At 47.1% G+C, this 13,540-nt stretch overlaps 1 protein-coding gene across 3 annotated transcripts in view; it reads left to right on the top strand.

Moving 5' to 3' along the window:
* The window catches only part of FRMD4A (FERM domain containing 4A), a gene marked incomplete at both ends in the record, with an annotated part of 384,638 nt that overhangs the window by 220,212 nt on the left and 150,886 nt on the right, over window positions 1-13,540 (top strand). The window lies entirely within an intron of this gene.

The following is a 13,540-nucleotide window of genomic DNA, read 5'->3' as shown; positions in this document are numbered from 1 at the left end:
CAGCTGCAGAAATAGTGATGTTCTAAGGGCTCTGGGAATAGGCTTCCAGAGAGACAACCTATGTGATCACCACTGGAAAAACCCACCATTCACCACCAATTATTGCACTCAGGGTCTCAAGAGAGGCTACAATTACTCCCCGCTCCAAGTCTAGAGCAAATCAGCATTTTCCCAGTAATTGCAGTGTAGTAACTGCCGTAGATGTTGACTTTTTAATAGCAAACACTGCTCAAGCATTAGATTTACAGTTGTGTTAGCTTTAGTGACTTGGGAATCAATTACCTTGCCGTACAACATGACCAAAGATTATAGGGTAACCCATGAAATAATTTATACTGCCATCTAGAAGTGAAACTGTAACTTCATCGTTCACATTGAAAGACACTCTGTTTGTACAGCAATAATTCCAGTAATAACGATAATAACCATAAAAACAGAAAAAGGAGGAAAATAATTATTACAAAATAGGGGAAGACCTGTGTACAAATAGGGCACTGGGAGGTGCTGGGAGCTTTGCCATTCTCAATTACCATTCAGAGTGACAATAGAAGTAGCATTTTGTTAATTAATGTGTTTTCCCAGTTCAATTCACTTGGGTTGGCAAGTGAGGCTGTATGGCTCTGTCCTGGCAAAGGGCTTGTCCCATCCCAGTCGTTGGGACACACAGCCCACGTGTTGTGTAATAAGTGACACAAAACCAACCCCCATCAACCATTTGCCCTCTTGACTGATGACAGCACAGCTGATTTCTAGGATCAGTTTTATAGGAAGCATTTTTCCCATTTTCTGCCCATTTCCCTACCTCATGGCACTTGTTCCCACAGCTGACTCTTTTCTCCTGCTTGTGATGGGAGAAACTTGTGCCTATTTTCCAGACTCTCTGCAGAAAGCAAACATCATTCCTGTAAGTCCTTTGAAACCAGACCACCCAGGTCAGCCTTTCAGTCGGTGTTTCCAAGCAAATTATTGAGAAAGAGCATTAATTATTTTTTTTTCCTCCTGAAAAGGAGTTGCCTCTGTGACCTTTTAACTACTGGCTTTGTCCATTTTACTCTCATTTAATTCCCATTTATTGCAGTCCTCACTTCACAGGAAGCTGGCAGCTGAGCTTTCTGAACCCTCCAAGCACAGCGGTCCCTTATGAAACAAGGATCGGTGAAATTATATGAAAACTGCTTACTGGCACTATAAAATGGACTAGGACAGGGTCTTCCTGTTCATCACCAGACAGGAAAAACTTTACACTTATATATCAGAATACTCCCTTGACTCTAAAGAGCAAAGCAAGTTCTGTTTCTAAAATTGCTAAAGCTCAAAAATGTTAAGACTGCCTTAAGACAATTGTGATTAATAAAATGCACAGATTTGGGCTCTCTCCTTCACCTTCTGGAATCAGCCCAGAAGAGCAGGTTTTCAGAAAAACGTCATCTGTCATGAGATTTGGCAACCTTGTGCTCTCAGATCATAAGGTCACTGTCACTGCAGAAAAGCAGTCGCCTCGGGAACAAGGAGGAGGGGAGAAGATTCTGCCCGCAAGCTGGGGGATGGGAAAATTAGCATTGCTCTAAACGAGGAGGCTGAGCTGCAGTGGGGAAAGAGCATCACTGCCCCTCCGAGATGGTGCAAACCCACTGGAGATGGGTGAATCTGCTTCACTCAGGTGCCCATCAGATGGGGGCATCCAAGCCATTGTCCATGGAGAAACACAGCCCCATCACCATCCATGGTATTGTCTCCAAAACAATTTGCAGACAAGGCACAGGGGAACTTCTAATCATTAGTTTCCCTTGTTACAATTTGAATATGCAAAAAATAATGTATGAATGCCATCAGCTCAGGTTGCCCAGAGAGGTGGTGGATGCCCCATCTCTGGAGACATCCCAGGCCAGGCTGGACGGGGCTCTGAGCAACCTGATCTGGGTGAAGATGTCCCTGCTCAATGCAGAAGGGTTGGACTAGATGAGCTTTGAAGGTCCCTTCCAACCCGAACTATTCTATGATGGATTCTATGATTGTGTTTGTCCCGATTTTGGAGGTGCAGTTTGGTTGCATCCTGCAGCTAAGCAGTGATATTTTGAATGTCAGGGACCATGGGGCATTTGGGTTTTATTTCCTCTCCTTCTCCCATGTGGCCTTTCATGAGAATTGCCACAAATATTCTTGTTTTGCCTGAAAATATGCATCTGACCAACCATGATTGTATTTAAGCCTGTTCAATTGCTTTAATAAGAACCCTTCCAACACACTTAATCTAAAAATGTCTTCAGTGTACTCAAAATCTTATAAATAAAGATTGCAGCCACCACCACAGCGTTCAAGCAAAGCCAAAACCCAAACATTAGTCAGTTTGTTGTACAGCTTAACTGCCATCTACCCTATCTGACCAGTGGCAATATGCTGCTATGGATAATCTGAATATAATTTCTCCCTCTTTTTTAAATAAAACAAGCTCAAGGAGTCATTGTAAAAAGTGTCACCTTAGCAAGAGTCGATTTTTGTGTTATGTCTGAAGTCTATATCCACTTCTCAGGGTTTAATGAGTTACACTGCACAGTCCTCCTAGGAGAGAGAGAAGTGTGTTATGATCAAACTCAGGTTATAGGTGAGGATAGAGGGGTAGCATAAGGCAAAATGTCTCTGAGAAATAGGTGTGAAAGAACAGATCCAACCATAAACGTGTCCTTCCCCGTCCTAAAAACAGGCACCTAGTTTTCTGTAGCCCAAAGCCTGCAAGAACACTACAGAGCTGCAGAAACTACCATTATAGTAACCAACAAGTACTGGGTTTACTGGTAGCTGAGCAGTTGACGGGGTTGTTCAGTCTTCAGATACAAAATATCTCCTGCTTCCCACTTCCAGGAGTCAAGGTGGTCACGGGGAAAAGGTGCTATGGTGCAGGTCCCACATATTGCCTGCAAATCCTAGCTCTGAGGTAGCATCAGCCAGGTTAGAGCTGTACCCAAAGTGGGGACCACATGTTTAATGCTGATTTTTTAGGAATCAGCACGCTGCCTGGAGCCAGGCAGCTCCATCCTTTCCTGAAAAAAGGGAGCAGGCGGTGAAAAGCTGAGCAAGTGGAGCTAGCAGGAGAAACCTTCACCCTTTTCATGCAGGGACTCTATGGTTTGAGACCTCCCTTGGGATGTTTGAATTTGAGCTTCTCATTTCTTTTTTTGGGGGGGAAAGTATCAATGCCACTTATGCTACAACCTTGCATGTGTCTGTGAGGCCTTTCACAGCCATTAGGTGAAAGACTTGAGTCATCAAACAGGCATTGATACCAAAGACTCCCCCGTCCCAAATGGCAGCAAGCAAGAACTGATAAGTCCCATCAATGGGCCACTTCAGGGGTCTCCTGCCATTTTCAGGGTTGTTCTCTAGCAGCGCTGGGTCTGTGAGGCTCTGTACAAACACAGCAAGACTTTATAGAGACCTTTCTTGGAGCAAATCGTGCAAGTCAGAGGGTGCTCAGAAACCAGGCCGCCATCGCCTACGGAGGGGAAATGAGCAACCTTTATGGAGTGAATTAATCAAGTGCTTCAATCTCCTTAGCTGAGGGTTAATAATCTTGTGGTGACCGCCCTGGACAGTGCATCAGGAGAGCTGGGTTTTATTCCTAGTGTGCTTCAGTAATGAAAAGGAAATTGTGTTCAGACGAGCAATAGAAGCCCATGCTCCCAGAGACGTCAGATATGCAGTAATTAGACTCAAGTTAAACACTAAATCAAGTAACACTGAGCCTTTGGCTTTAGCAGAACACCATTATGACTAGTGCTATGTTTATTTAGAAGATGCTGAGCCCATTTTAAGTGTTTTCATATTAAATGTAATTTGATTGTTTGTTATTAAAGCAATTGACGGGGCCTAAATGCAAATATTATTGGTCAGATAAATGTTTTCTGGCAAATAAAATTTGTTCATTGCACTTTTATGACATGAAGGCTTACTTGCTCTGAGATTTATTTTCTGTTTGTTTCCTCTCTTTGCAAGGATTGCCTCGTAAAGATTAGAAGAGCCAAAGTGAACCAAAGTGTTAAGTAGAAATCGCCGATTAAACTGTCAGAAATGGAGCAGCCTTTGTTAATCACTGATTCATTAGCTGGGAGAAGAAGAAGGGTCTCAAGTTAGCACAAAGTCTTTGGTGTCACAAGGTTAGCGATTTATTCCCAGGTCTCAATCTCTTTCCAATTTGGTACGGGATCTTACCCAGGTAAATTGATCTCTCTAGGACTCCATTTTGCCATCTGTTCAACTTAGGTAATGATCTTGCCTCACAAAGATAGTGAAAACTTTCCATAAGAAGGAAAGGTTACCTTAAAAACCACACCTGCATCCAAAATTAGGCTACCCACTACTAATACCTACAAGAGCTTTGACGAGAACAGCTATTTCCTACTACAACCAGGAGGATTCCCTGATTTTGTTCTGTGGGCAAGAGAAAAATGTTTTAAGAAATATAAAAAAGTATGACCAAAAAGTAACAGAAATCAGAAAGGAGGCTTACAGCTCTTTTTTTTTTTAATTTTAATTGCCTAAATTGCCATTTTGCTGTGTCACTTTAATATCTCATTAGCTTTTTTTTAATGTTGCACTGATGTATTGAGAGCATTGTCTAACTGGCTTTTGATTTTTTAAAAACGTATTTAGCAAAGGCTACTAATAATTATTTCGGTGCCATTTTGGAACATTCTCAGGATTTTCTGCAAAATGTGGTCGCCTTTGAAATAGAAAGCTTTTCCAAAAGGTGTAAGTTTTGCAATCCTCAGTAGAAGGCAGTGTAAAACTACAAAAATATTCTTCATGTCTCACATCATGCAAAGTGCAAGGGCTACTTCAGTACAAGAAACCAAACAAGTAGGAATTAGTTTCTTGTATTCTTCTGTACAAAATAAAATACTTCATTATGTAGCTCCATGTAAGAGGTACCTGTAGATTTTGCTTGGCAGGAGGCACATTTCTGGGCTCACATCTCTCAGCTGACTCATTTGATGTCCTTCACCTGTGCTGCCTTTTCTCATCCAAGAAGGATTTTGGGTATCTTTTACCTGCACCAGTCAATTGCGACATCTGAGGACAGGGTGGGGAGAATAATCTCTTCTTTCTTCATCCTTATGCTCAGGTTCTTGCCATTAACTGCTTTACTATTCACTCAGCAGTTCCCTGGCATTGATGAAGCTGGTCCACTTGCCTTTGTAGGAATGAGATTCCCTCTTATTAGTTGCATTTGTTTCTGTCTGCACTGTGGTCATGCCAGTGGTCTGCCCCAGCCAAACAGGGAGGAGAAGGGGCAGGTGTTGATCTCTTCTTTCTGGTGATCAATGACAGAACCCGAGGGAATGGCTGGAAGATGTGCCGGGGGAGGTTTCCAGTTGGGCATGAGGAAAAGGTTCTTCATGCAGAGGGTGCTGGACACTAGAACAGGCTCCCCAGGGAGGTGTCACAGCCCCAAGCCTGACAGTGTTCAAGAAGAGACTGGACAACACCCTCAGACACATGGTGTGAACTGTGGGGTTGTCCTATGCAGGGACAGGAGATTAACTCAGTGATCTTTGTGGGTCCTTTCCAACTCAGGACGTTCTATGATTCAACAGTGCCCCTCACCAGCAACAGGAGTGTTTTCTGTTTTTCCTCTGTGCCTCCACCACCCACCTCTTCCAGAAGCCCCTGCTTCTTCCCTCTCCATCTCCCACCACCACTCAGCCCATTTTATAAACGGAAGAAGCCCCCATCACGTCTGCTCCTTTACGCATTGTTCTGCCTTCAGGCAATTTCAGGAGAAAATGGCAACATTCTGGGAACAGGTGGAGGTTCCTGAGGCAGAGCTTTGCTGAGCTTTGAAGAAAAGGACAACAGGGTCCAAAGTGTCTCCTCCATCCCATAGGAATGTAGAAGAGATTGATGAGAACCTGACCTCCAATAGAGCGGGGACCCCCTCACCCCTCCTATTCCTCCTGCAAGTACAGGGATGTCTCCCAGAACTTTCCATCGGGAAGATTTAATTCTCTCTTCCCCTCAATCCCAGCCTCAGGTGGGAGCAAAGTGGTGTGGGGGGGACTGCAGGGACAGTCCCTTTCCCCAGCATCACTCCATTGAGGCATGTGTCACCCAGGGAGGGCTGGTGACACACCCAGCTCCTCTGTTTTCCCTTATGCACACTTCGGCTGTTTGTTTTGTTTGGCCTCTTGGATGCTGGGATTGCCCAGAGATAACTGGGACACGGGCGACTAACACGTGAGTCCTGTCCCTCTCTGTCCCAGCCCCAGGCGGGAGCTGGAGGCAGCAGGCAGGATTTGCCAGCCCACAGGTCATAACATCAACCAGCTGGAGTTGGCTTCTCCCCACCATCCATTTCAGCTGCCTCACAAAGACTGAGCTTCATTTGCCTGCATAATAATCCTGCCAGCATGGACTTTCTTTGCCTAATGAAGGAAGGATTTATTGCACCGGCTCTTTGGGAATGTCGAGGTCTGCTTACTTCCCTCCTCAGCTTTCTGAGATCCTTTAAGTAGAGTCTGTGTGAAAATTAATCAGATGCCCTGGAGGCTTATTTTGTCCAAAGCTAAAGTCCTGCTTCTCCCTTTCCCCCCTCCTTTTGTGTCCTAATTACTTAAAAGATTGTCCTGGAAAGTAATGAAAGCGTGGCATGGGAAATAACACCCATGGTTCATCTCAGAAGTGAGGCATTTCTGTGGAAGGCTTAACTAGATACATCTCATGGTTCACTCAGCAAACTTGGAGATCTTCCCAGTTTGAAGTGCACTGCACCATGACAGTTGGTATGGCATGTGCTCTATCCCCTAAATGGTTTCCAGGTCCAGAGTCAGTCATACGAGTCAGGTCCTGCTACTGAATAATTGCATTTTACATTGTTGAATGAGATCCCTGTGGTTTCCACCTGGTTCTTGAAGTTCTCAGCATGAATTAGCTCAAGGACACAGTTCATCCCAACCTGTTCTATAGGGAAAATGAGGTGATGGGGACAGGCTTGGTCGTGGTACATGCAACCTTCCGTCTCTCGCTTGCTGGCCCTGGTCCGTGGAATTGGGTTGAGGGCAACCTGGTGCCTTGGGTGATCAGTTGGGTCATGTTGGTCTCTTTTCTGCTTCCCAGCATTGAGGCATTTTTATTACATGGAGGGTACAGATTATCTCAGCTGAAGAGGTGAGAACACTTGCTTCTTGTCCACCCAGCCTACATCAGAGCTCATGAGGAGACAAGACAGTGCTATACCATGAATTTTAGAGGAACAGCATGAATTAACCCATAGGCTAATGTGACACTTTGGTTTTTTGGGCTGACTGACCCTTGTCATGCATAGAATAAGTCAGCTGCACTGATTTACAGTGAGATTCATGTGTCTAACAAATGATACAATATCTGAAAATGGATTTCGGTTCCCAAGTTACTTAGAACTGTGTTGCTTTTTAAGTTTGGGGGCTTTTTAATCTTTTACTGCCATTCAAGTATTTTGACTTAAGAGTTGTGCAATCAATGGGATTTAGGCCTTTAAACACCTCCCACAGAGAGGCAGGCAATTAGATACCTTCAGCAAATCCTAAATATTCTTTGAAAGCAGTTCCCTCACCTTCCATGGGTTTCAGATGTACCACATGGGGGAATGACATTGATTTCTGTAAAGCACTGCACTGCTTATGGATGCAAATCATTGTGTAGGTGTGAATATTACTTCACGACATCTCCTCCAACCCGTTAGTATTAATTAATGCAGTTCTGGGATAGACAATATTCATTAAGCTTTTCTGAAAATACTAGAAATGTTCATGTAAGAGCTCACACATTTTGATGGTGCCCACAGTCTCACCACCACGTTCTCTGTGAAGTATTTTGATACTTTAATATTTGCTAACGAGAGTGGAAATGAATTGTCAACAACAGTTCTCCAGCACAAGGCCATGGTGTTTCTTCCTTGCTTTGTTATCAGGAACCAATAGAAAGGACTCAGCATGTTGTTATTTTGGCACAGAGGCATCTGGTTGCTGGAGGTTTCCCTCTGTGTATGTTAAAGTTAAATATTTGGGTTACTGTTCTCTTTTTGGGATTTGCCATGATACAAACCAGCTTGGAAGTGATGCAGCTATCGCCTGCTTCTAATCATTGCAATGACAGCAGCTCTGCTGCCTCCAGACTAAATGTTTGTTACCGGGGCATATTATTTGAGTATTGACAACTCCAGAGACCTTGTGAAATTACAGAAGCTCCTTAAAGAAGACGACTCTTGCTACCACTGCTGAAGTACAACTAGGAAATTTAGAGAGGAATGTGCATGAGGTGAAAGGTGGTGGTTTCTTCCTGAAAGGATGCTGTTGAGGCAATCTGAATTTTTGCATGTATGTCTGGGAGAGGAAGAAGGGGAAAGCAAACTCTGGGTGGCACAAGGTGTTGGCTCCGCATTGCGATCCATCCATCCTTTTGCAGGTTTTAATCAAGCTAGTGGGGCCTTTGGCAGATGTTCCACTGAGCCAGCAGCAAGCCCTGCCTGCATTACAATGCTCCATCAGGCTTTGGTGTCTTCCTTGGACTAGTGGTCCCAGCCTTGGTGGCCTCATGTCTACCAGCATCGAGGCAACCACCCAAAGTTGTCCCAGGTATGGACACCCCAGGCTGCGCTCCCAGCAGTTACACCTACCCCACAGCGTGGTGCTCCGCAGTCCATTAGCCAAATTTCCCACCCATCGAACAGCCTTGAGTGCCACTCTGCACTCGTGTGTTTGTTCATCTGTGAAATGAGGCTGGCAGCTCTCCCCTACATCCTGGGAGTGCTGCCGGGCTCGGTTAGTGCGACTGCAGAGCTTTGCAAGCAGTGCCACGTAACTGCAGACAACAGCTTCTCATCATTCAGGAGGTTCTTTAACATCCTCTGCTGCTCCAGCTCACTGATTTACCTGAAGTGGCAGGGCTGGAAGGATAAAGACCCCAAAAGCATGATTTTTCCCTTGGAGGCTTTGCTAGGGATGGCATTTCACACTTTTCCACCCCAAGTATGTTTTCTTATTGTATAAGTCTGTTGCCACTCTGAGACCTCCTGTTCCTCTCTATTTATAGACCCCAAAATAAAGGTTCTGCAGGTGTTAGTCTATATCCTCCACAGATCCCCTTCTCCACACCGCTGTCCTTGCAGCTCCGGGCAGCACTCTGCTACCAGGGAATCAGCCCAGATCTGGCTGGAATGTTTCAAAGGAGGAGATGTGCAATGAAGCATTAGGAAGATCTGGAGCAAATTCCTTGTCTAGTTCTGAGGGAAAACATCTCCTTCTGGTTGAGCTTTCATGATCAACTCTTGGCAGGGACAATGCTCCACTGTCTTCCCATGTTATAAGAAACAGTCTCCTTTATTGAGTGCTTTGTTAGCTCCATCAGGTGCCTAGAGGATGTTATATGAGTGGATGCAGCTCCAAGCAACCTGATCTGGGTGAAGATGTCCCTGCTCATTGCAGAGGAGGTTGGACTAGATGACCTCTGAAGGTCCCTTCCAATCCAAACTGTTCTATGTTTCTATGATCTTCACTCAGACCAGTAGTTTATTTTTAATACAAATGTTGCATCTTGAATTGGAGGATTACAAAAATGTAGCAGGAGTATCTCCCACTATTTCAGAAAATTTTAAGTCTTTGTACTAAATCATATTGCACTTTCTTTTAGGGGAGTGTTGTGCATGTGGTCCTGGATATCCTTACAAGGGATCTGGGGAGGAGGTTGCTTGTGGTGTCACAATTGTGATGATCCAACCTCTTTTTCTGCATGATGGGGTTCAAAGACTGCAGAGATGCTGAGACGTTGCACCTGGGAAACCAAGGAGTTCCCCATCTATTTCTATCCCCGACAGTTCCCATGACATGACACCTGTCACTCAGTTGGTCTGTGACTACACATCCTTCCCTTCCAGCTGTGGCCCCAAAGATGTTGGAGGGCACCATTAGGACCACACAGTGATGGGATGCTCTTTGGACACCTCTGGTAGACAACCCCACTGTAACAGGGGGCATGAGAAAAGACGCTTTCCTGCTGTCTCCTGACTAGTCCAAACCTCATGCCTGTTTATTCAAGCTTTGTGCCAAAGGAAGGGACTGAGCTGTTGTGTGGAGCCTATAATTTCAAGCAAAGTCTAATGAAATGCTCCACACCTGCACTGAAAGCTGAAAATTGCAATTCTGGGCAGAGTGAGCTTTGTTTTCCAGTTTTTGCTGCTATGAATGAAGTAAATCACTTTCCAATTAGAGACTTTCAATCTCTGATGCTGGTTCTTTAACCCACCTATTGAGCTCTTATATCACCAGCTGATTAATGCTGCACCACACCCTGGCTCTCCCCTGGCTTTGGAGGCAGATCCTGCCAGGAGAATTCAAGTTATGTGGAAGGAGAACGTGTGCCATACAGTGATGGGTGGGGAAATTGCCCTGGGGCTTTGCTGGTTGAAGGATCTTCCTACCCCAAGGTAAAGTCTGTTGCCTTGGCATATTCCTGTAGAGCAACAAGCACCAGCAGGCATCTGCATGGTGAGTGCACCTCCAAAGCAGCTTCTCCCCCTAGTTTTAGTGCAAGACAGCCTGGGAAGGTGACTGTTCACTGCTAGGCTTGAGCAGGGTTCAGGAGCAGGGCTGAACCACAGCTGGGGCTCAGGTTTGCATGCTTTTCTTCACCACTGCCACTGGAGATGGTAGAACCCACTTGAGGTACATTGTGACCTCTGTTGAAGGAAAAGAGCAAAACAGAACTGAGAAGGCAACTTGAAGTTTTTCCCCTCTCTGAAATTATGGGTTTAAGATTCCAGGAGGTTTCGAAGTTTGTGTTTCAGTAGTTTGCCCTTCCAGGGTACTTCAGCAGTTGTTTCTAGATGTGAATTAGTTGTGACCTGAAAACCTGAGCAGGATCTAGCTTTACCTTTGCAATGTAGTCGTGGTCATCCTGCTTTTCCTGGAGTGGAGACGGGTACCTTTGCTGCTTCTTGTTACTGTGTTCTGATCTTGGGTTCGCGTCCAGGGCAGAGTTGGGACACCTCAGCCCCTTGCTCTTAACCCTCAGCAGCCAGCCTCTGTATTTATGCCTTTAACCTAAACCAGGCCTTTGGGTGGAGTGAGCTGGATGGGTGAGCCTGCCTGTGGCTGCATGCATAGAACTGTGCTTGTACTCTACTTACCTAGTGTACCCAAAAGCACTTTGCAGCCCACTGGCTCCCACAAGCCCCACTGCAGAGAAGAAGACATCAAAGCTTGTGGCATCTCCATGCTGCCATGGTCTTGGCTGTCAGTCTGACAGCAGATTAAACCCAGAAACAGCCCCAGCTAAAATCAGACATCCACACCCTGTTCACCACCACAGAATCACAGAATCACAGAATCGACTGGGTTGGAAAAGACCTCAGAGATCATCGAGTCCAACCCTTGGTCCAACTCTAGTCTGTTTACTAGATCATGGCACTAAGTGCCATGTCCAACCTCACTTTAAAAACCTCCAGGGACGGCGAGTCCAGCACCTCCCTGGGCAGCCATTCCAATGCCTGACCACTCTCTCTGTAAAGAATTTCTTCCTAATATCCAGCCTCAATTTCCCCTGGCAGAGTTTAAGCCCATGCCCCCTTGTCCTATTGCTGACTGCCTTGGAGAAGAGACCAATCCCCACCTGGCTATAACCACCATGCTGGGAGAGCAACTTTGTCACTTCTTACAGGGCAAAGAGGAAATTTCCCATTTCCCCTGTAAGCTCCAGTTCTATCTTTGCCATGAGCACACTCGTGGTGGCATAAATGCCCACTAAAAACAAGGGAAAGGGCGCACCTCTACACCTCCCCTCCCAACGCAGACCTCTGCCTGGCCAGCCTGTACCAGAAAGTGGCACAACGACAACCTCAGGGTTTTTACCTGGTGGAAATAACCCCCATTCCAGAAAGAAAATGCTGACGGTGAGGCAAAGCAGTTGCAGCAAGTTGGAGCTCTAAATGCAGGTGTTGTGGCTTCGCGCTGTGCTTGTTTAAACCAAAAAATTAGCATTTTTTGGAGGCTCACACACAATGTCCTTCTTGACTGATCTAGTTTTTTAACAGCGATACCTTTGCATTAGGGCTACTGCTAGTACAGTCTGTAAGGGTGCTTTGTTCCTGGGCAGCATGCTTTGCTGCTCGGTGCACATTTACACCATCACAAGTTGCACCGTTCTCCCAGCTAGGGGAAGGGGGGAATCGGGGGTGCCCCGCAGCACCAGGGCTGCAGACTGGCAGGAGCTGCTCTGCTGCCCACCCCAGGGGTGCCCGGGGCCCCCGCTGTCCTCCTCTTCCTCCCTGCCGGGGCTGTGTGAGCACTCGGAGCGAGTATCCCCGCTGTTCTCCCCTCTCTCCATTATCATTTCAAGGTGTGCACGCCTGGGTCGGGGGGCTGAATGGCCCCGCACCCTTCCTCCCTCCGTCCTTCCATCCTCCCAGAGGCGAGAGCAAGCCCAGATGTTGGCAGGCCCGAGCCGGGTTCATCTGTTTCACATGACCCAGCGCCAACTGCTGCTCGCTGCCCTCCTCCCTCCTCCTCCTTGCTCCCCCTCCTCCTCCTCCTCCTCCTCCCTTCCCGGCTCCAGCCTCGCAACGCGGCGGCGGCCGCGCAGGAGCCGGGGGCCGGGCAGGCGGGGAAAGGGGAAAAGAAGGAGAGAAAAAAAGGAGGGTTACAGCATCCCGGCACGGAGCATGGGACCGCCCTAAGGCCGCCCGGGGATCCCGGCGGAGCGGAGGGGAGCGGAGGGAAGGGCCGCGCCGGCTCCGCGCATCCCCCGGCGGGGCCGCGGGCGATGGATGCGGTGCGGTAGAGCCGCGGCCTGGAGACGCTGGTGCAGCGGGGATGCTCTCGCCCCGGGCTCGGAGCTGAGGGGCCGCCGGAGCTACCGAAGGAGCGGGAGAAGGTAACGGGGTCTTTGTCTGCCGAGGGGGAGGCGAGGCGGGTCGGGGCTCCCCTGCCAGCCCCGGTCCCGCGGGGAAAGCCCAGCCGCAGTGTGTGCGGGGTTGCTCCACGCCCCCCTCCCTCCATTTAGCTCAAACAGAAGGAAATGTGGGCAGTATCTGCATTCTCTATCCTTTCCTTAAAACAAAAAAAAAAGCAAAACCCACACCCCTGAATTTTGTGGGCGAGTAAAGGGAGACAAGATCGGCGGCTGGGTTGTTCTGGGTTTTTTTGTTGTTTTTTTGTTTTAGTTTGGGGTTTTTTTTGCACTAGAGGGAAGGAGAGGGTGTGGGGGAGAAAAGCTGGTGCTGTGATTTCTTCCCCCCCACCCCTCCCCAGTCATCTGGATGCCTGTCCCCACTGACTGCTTAGATGAGCTGCTCCTTCCCTTTCTGAATGGCTGCAGCAAGTTTAATGCAGAGCTGGGGGCTTCTCAGAGGGTAAAACCCCTGGCTTGTTTTTCCTTTCTCGTATGCACCTTTTCCTAAATCGGGGGTAGAAAAGTTGCTACAGATCCGGGGCTAGAAAAGACAAATAAATAGCCCTGTTTCCAAACTGTGCCTGTCTGGGTGTATCTGCATGTAAGAAGGGTCTTGGCCACATTG

This window comes from Nesoenas mayeri (assembly GCF_963082525.1).
Source record: "Nesoenas mayeri genome assembly, chromosome: 1".
NCBI lineage: Eukaryota > Metazoa > Chordata > Aves > Columbiformes > Columbidae > Nesoenas > Nesoenas mayeri.
The sequence above is the reverse complement of the archived record's forward strand: the minus strand, read 5'-3'. Positions and strand labels throughout refer to the sequence as shown.